Source organism: Xenopus laevis, chromosome 1S (genome assembly GCF_017654675.1).
Source record: "Xenopus laevis strain J_2021 chromosome 1S, Xenopus_laevis_v10.1, whole genome shotgun sequence".
In the NCBI taxonomy this organism is placed as follows: Eukaryota; Metazoa; Chordata; class Amphibia; order Anura; family Pipidae; genus Xenopus; species Xenopus laevis.
The window spans coordinates 95,889,488-95,896,392 of record NC_054372.1 but is presented as its reverse complement, the minus strand read 5'-3'; positions in this window follow the sequence as shown (position 1 = coordinate 95,896,392).

Below are 6,905 nucleotides of genomic sequence, written 5' to 3'. Positions count from 1 at the left end.
CAATAAGCCTGAAGAAAGTGAACCTATAAGGTGTACTGAGAGAATCAGAAAACTACCTGCATGAACCCAGGACTATGTGATGTGAAAAATGTATATTATTGCTTTAAGATGCATTGTTGTTGTTTATTACATTTGCCCAAATGCTTTCCTACTATAGGGGGAATATGTGGTGTTTATACAAATGGCCTGTAGATGTCACTGTGCTCATACTTATACTGTGCATACTTCCTGGTAGCTTAACAGTGAAAGTTACTGTTGTATAATGCCTGCATGACTCTGCTAATAAAGCACTGTTATACTCTACTCATCCTCAGCTACCCAAAACATAACAGCCAGCTTTCTCTATGCAAGGAAGATACCCAAATTCCAAATCAGAAGAGAAGATATCAGGACCTGGCTCCCACTTCCCAGAGAAAGTGACTAAGCATAAAAGGCAGGCACCTTATTCAATGGGTATCCGTCACCGAATACACAACACCACTTATTATACAGGTGCATATTTGAGCTGCGACAATGTATGTTTCAATATACCATCTCTCATAATGTACCCTGAGTGACATTTTCTGCTTTAATAAAGTTGTCATTTTGCCCTCTGTTCCTTCTCACAGATATTTTCTTATGTTCTGCCTGCTAAGCTCTGTCTCACCATGGCCCCTTCTATTTTTGATTTGCTCCTTTTGCCTTCCTAATGTACGTCACAGATGTCTCCAAGCTCCCTATCTAGTTATATAAAGAGAATAAATTATGCAGAATCTGGTTGAGTATTATGCAAACAAGTGTCTCCAGTAATGAGATTTTACAGACTCTTGTGCGTGAGATGGGAGGCTAGAGCAGCGGGGGGTGCTAAACAGTAAAAGCAGAAGGGTTGGTAGAGAGGAACACGAATTTAAACACTTAGATGTGCCTGAAAGTAGAAGGGCACAGATAGTATGTCATAAAATGGTAAATAGAGCTACATATTGGTACTGAGACGGCAGATGATTATGAAAGTTAATCAGGATGTATTCTGTTGTGTGCATTTGATGGATTTCTTGTACCTACAATTAGTCTAATAGAGTCTATTTAATAGCATCCTCACTGCATGAAAATAATAGAGATAGTCAAGGTAGCACCTTCTGGGTCTGTTTCACTCTGTATGTTTCCCCCTCCCTGTCCTGCTTTTTTATGTCTCCCTCCTCTGCTTTATATTTCTTATGTATTGTCTCTCTATCTTTCTAGCATCTTCTCCCCCTTCTGTCTCTCCCTCTCTGTAAAAATCATTATTGGATTTTCCGCCTGTGTGCTGGCACTTTGCCTTTTGCCACTCAGTCACTGTCACCCAGACCCACCTCCTTTAAGCTCCAAGCATCTCCAATTACAGTCCATCCCAGCAACTAAGTGATCAGGTTAATGCTGCAATTATATCCAGATCACCAGCAAATGCAAGAATTTCTGGACAACATAGTTTAGCACTTGTTTAATAAATGTGCACTACAGTATACAGCTTTACTGTTCATGAACTTGTATTATCTGTACCCTTTAGTACACATTTGACAAAAAGGTGCAACATCAGATACAGTGAGAACCAGTTTTTTTCACCCTAATTTATCTCATGAGCCTTTAACATTATCCTTTAAAAATAAAAGAGATCCAGATTGGCATTGTTAACCATTTCCCTGCCAAAAGAGAAAAGTGATGACTTTTAGAATCTATAATAGGCAAAAGCTTTGTGGCCTGCAGAAATGCACTCTCCATTTAACTGCTGGGTCCTGTATGGGAAAGCTTAACTTGGAAGATACTTTCATAATGAATGTTGGAGGTTAATTATGATCATGAGTTCATCATGAGAGAGTGGGAATGTAACTTATTTGTCTTAAGAAGAATATTATTCAACATACCTGCCAAGTTTGAAATAAATGTGGCACTTGCCACGGTCTTTACATTTTCTATGCTGAAAGTGTAACTAATTTACATATTATACTAACCTGCTTAATTTACTTCATCCTCATTCAAAAGCCAAGGATGACAGAATGATGCCTGAAAGGCACAGTGATGATGACCAATGTTACTTAAGATCGTCATGCATTTTCTAGAGGTCCATACAATAAGGTATTTAATATTACTAAAAGTAAGAGTTGGCTCATTAACTAACATATGCTCTAAATTGCACGAGTTCAGATGCCAATAGCAACCCGTTAGCAATTAGTTTTGATCAGTTTTTTATTAGAAAATGAGACTATAAATCGGATTGGTTGTTCTGAGTACCTGCATTGTTGCAACACAGCACCACTAAGTTAGCTCCAATGATTGTACCCAAATAGCATAATGTCAAATATAATTTTGCCCTAAGCAAGACTGTACTAACAAGAGGCCCACAATTCTGCAAATGGAGTATTTTTATATTAACATATTTCTTTGAAGATCGTTTATTATTTGGTGTATGTATTAAACATGGAGGAAAAAACATCCTAGTGGTCCTAAACTGTTGGCCTTGCATTAGATGTACAGTAGGTTAAGATTTAGGTAAAATTATAGGTTGCTTTTGTGTGTACTCTTTTTGAATACAATAGCAAGGTGATCGTTATGGCAATACAGTATATCTCTAAACTTATTATTAGCTGAGTGGGGCATAAGAGAATGTTGGACTGCAAGGGCAGCTTTAATTTGCATTTTTATTATTATCACCTGACTGTTCAGTCAGTGATAATAAAAAATTGTGTCTTCTCCCAACTCTTGGCTTCTTGAGATGTTGGGAGCTATTTTCTAGATTAGACATACTCCCAGGGGTGCCGCTACAATGAGGTAAGAAATTTGCCTCAGAGTGCAGTGCTCCACTAGTTACTAGGGGAGGCAAAATGCTGCTCCTGGTAACTTTAAGAGCCTAATTTCTGTTTTTCAAACTGGAAATTTGGCTCTTCTAGCTCAAACAGTGCAATTGCTATTCTCTGCACTAGCACCCTGGACCCTCCACCAGCAACAGCAAGCTGCCTCAGGCAGCAATGGGGCTAGGATTGGCCCTGCATACATCAGTGCTTACTAGTGCTTTGTACATGTGATCAAGGTGGGATATGGGAACTTGGGAAGCCTTTTCTTTTTATGAGGGACAGAGTTCAGAGGCATAATAAATGCAGTGAAAACACTGTACCTGCACCTATTGCATTTGGATACATGCACTGAGCTTATATTACCCAGCATTTATTCCTCATCAGACCCCTCAATCGGTGAACATTCAGGGTGTGCTCAAACACAGCACATCATGAATCCATATTAAAAACTATAGTAAGTTTTTGTTTAAATGGCATTGTGGAAGATACCTGAAGAACTGGGGAATGCAGGAAGATTTCATACTTATTTTGGCCTATATTTACAATGAGGTAAGAAAAAAATAAAATGTATACATTACCCACTAAGCAAACTGAGATCCAAAGAGACATAAGGAGAAATGCCTTTTACCTTAAAGTCTTATAGGACATTTGTTGTAACTTTTGATGGATAACACACTATACAAAGATTAATTAGTGAAATATGAAACTGTGGAATCCAGACAAATTTTTACTACTAGTCTGATATTTTTTCCACATATAGCAACATTTTTCCAACCATCAGGAAAGTTTTGAAAGAATTGATCAGGGTTGGTTTATTCCTGGTGTCCCGTCTGCCAAGATCTGCTCACACCTGCCTGGTGCTCCCTGATCTCTCCCTGCCCCAGGGATAGCAGAAAATCGCAAGTATGTGCTGGTCAGGGTGGGGGTAGGCTTATGGAGGATGGTTGCTTTTGGCTGTCCAGGGGGGGCCCTGATGTTGGCTGAGGTTTTTCGGGGTCCCAAAGCAGGTGCATGTGGGCCCCAGATGTGGCAGCCCAGGTGGGCCCGCCCATTCCAACACTGTAATTGATACATTTTATCAAATGCTCTGATCAATCAAACACATATCATATGTGGTATTTGTGCTCAGTTCAGAAGCAGCACTGAACACTAAATCTGGCCATACAAGTCTAACTGGATAGTTGATAAATTGTCCAATATCATTTATATTAATGTCTAGGGAGCACATGGCTAGAGGTGCAGACCTAATCCTACTCTCATACTATGGTTACTGAGGATACCACAGAGACCTAGGGGTTTGACCCAGACAGCTCCATTTTTTTGAAGGACTGCAGGAGTTCTTCAGATAGACACAGCAATTGAGCAATTGCCACGTCATCATCCATCCCTCTGATGTCACCCATCCCCTCCCCGACTTTTTCATACTGGTAGTGGAGGTCCTATTCCCTGATAATTTGTTGAATAGTAGAGCATAAATCAAATGGTGGATAGTCAAATGAAAGGGTTTGGGAATATCTGAGTCTAACAGATCCAAGATTGTGTGTAATGGTTATTTGTAAATTCCAAAAAGTGACCAGTCGTAGAGAATTCTTCTAGAATTTTCAAGATGGCTAATACACTTTGAGAATCTAGTGGGTTAATGAAGATTTGTTTCCAGTCTGCCTCAGTTAGGGCTCTTACACATGTTTTTTTTTAAATGCATGCTGAGCGCAATAAAATGCATATATAGCGATCTGCATTTTTTACGCAACTAAGTGCATTTTTTCCATTCCAAATTCAACCCTCTAATAGTACAGTAGCTCAAAGTGCGTCACGCGCAAGAAAATGCAACATGCTGCATCCAAACAAACACACTAAAACACAAATGCTGCGGAGTACAACCAGACAGAATATAATCAGTCGTACTGGCTGATACATTAGATAACTTAAGGGGTTGGATGGCTCTTTAGCAAGTGAGGGGAATACAGGGTTATGGAAGATTATCGAAGTTGATCCAGGGACTAGTCCGATTGCCATTCTGGAGTCAGGAAGGAATTTTTTCCCCCTCTGAGGCAAATTAGAGAGGCTTCAGAGTTTTTTGCCTTCCTCTGGATCAACTGGCGGTTAGGCAGATTCAAAAAAAAGTTAAAAGGTTGAACTTGATGGACATGTGCCTTTTTTCAAACCTAACTTACTATGTTACTTACTATGTTACTATGTAATGGAATCAATTAGCAAATGAGTTTATTTGCGCTCAAACCTGCATTTAAATGCAGGTTAAAGCAGAAAAATTGCAGAAAACCCCCCTGTGTAAGAGCCATTAGAGACGAATTAAAGGAAAACTATACACCCAAAATGAATACTTAAGCAACCGATAGTTTATATCAAATTGAATGACATTTTAAAGAATCTTACCAAACTGGAATATATATTATAAATATTGCCCTTTTACATCTCTTGCCTTGAACCACCATTTAGTGACTCTATCTGTGCTGCCTCAGAGATCACCTGACCAGAAATACTACAACACTAAGGGGCCGATTCACTAAATTCGAGTGAAGGATTCGAAGTAAAAAAACTTCGAATTTCGAAGGTTTTTTTGGCTACTTCGACCATCAAATGGGCTACTTCGACCTTCGACTACGACCTTCGACTTCGAAACAAACGTTTCGAACTAAAAATCGTTCGACTATTCGACCATTCGATAGTCGAAGTACTGTCTCTTTAAAAAAAACTTCGACCCCCTAGTTCGGCAGATAAAAGCTACCGAAGTCAATGTTAGCCTATGGGGAAGGTCCCCATAGGCTTGCCTAAGTTTTTTTGATCGAAGGATATTCCTTCGATCGTTGGATTTAAATCCTTCGAATCGTTCGATTCGAAGGATTTAATCGTTCGATCGAAGGAATAATCCTTCGATCATACGATCGCAGAATTTGCGCTAAATCCTTCGACTTCGATATTCGAAGTCGAAGGATTTCAATTCCTAGTCGAATATCGAGGGTTAATTAACCCTCGATATTCGACCCTTGATGAATCGGCCCCTAACTGTAACAGGAAGAAGTGAGGAAGCAAAAGGCAGAACTCTGTCTGTTAATTGGCTCATGTGACCTTACATGTGGTTTGTATGTGTGCACGGTGGAGCTTACAATCTCAGGGGGCGGCCCTTATTTTTTAAAATGGCAATTTTCTATTTATGATTACCCAATGGCACATACTACTAAAAAAGTATATTATTATGATAATGGTTCATTTACATGAAGCAGGGTTTTACACATGAGCTGTTTTACTCAGCATCTTTTAATAGAGACCTACATTGTTTGGGGGGTATAGTTTTCCTTTAAGTCTTTTTTTCCCATTTTCGGTAGTCATTTTTAAAAAATAATCCTAACTCATACCCCAACCGTACATTTTTATGATGTTTTCTGTTATGGTCCTCTCCTAATGAATTCATGAAATGCATTCAAATCTGTGCCTTGTTGCATTTTACACTAGTGATGACCCTAATAACCATTGGTAGTTTATTAGTTGGTCCAAATTTTGAAACTTTTATTACTTTACTCCCAATATGTTGCTATTATTAAACAAGTGCTGCCTTTGGGCACTAGGCTGGGCATTAGCCTTCAATATAAAAAACTTAAAAATGGCACATTACAGTAAAATGTATTTTTTTCAACATTAAGGGGCAAATTTACTTATTGTCGAATATCGAAGGTTAATTAACCTTCGATATTCGACTGCCGAATGTAAATCCTTTGACTTCGATATTCGAAGTCGAAGGATTTAACGCAAATAGTTTGATCGAATGATCGAATGACAAATTGCACTTCCGTAGGTTTTAGGTGGCGAAGTAGGGGGTCGAAGTTTTTTTAAAGAGACAGTACTTCGACTAACGAATGGTCGAATAGTCGAACGATTTTTAATTCGAATCGTTCGATTCGAAGTCGTAGTCGAAGTAGCCAATTCGATGGTCATAGTAGTCAAAAAAAAAACATTCGAAATTCAGTTTTTTTTATTCTATTCCTTCACTCGAGCTAAGTAAATGGGCACCTTAACCTCTAAGTATGCACTGAAAGCTAAGATGCTGTAAGCAAAATTTAAGCAGGCAGTAGAAGGGAGTGACCA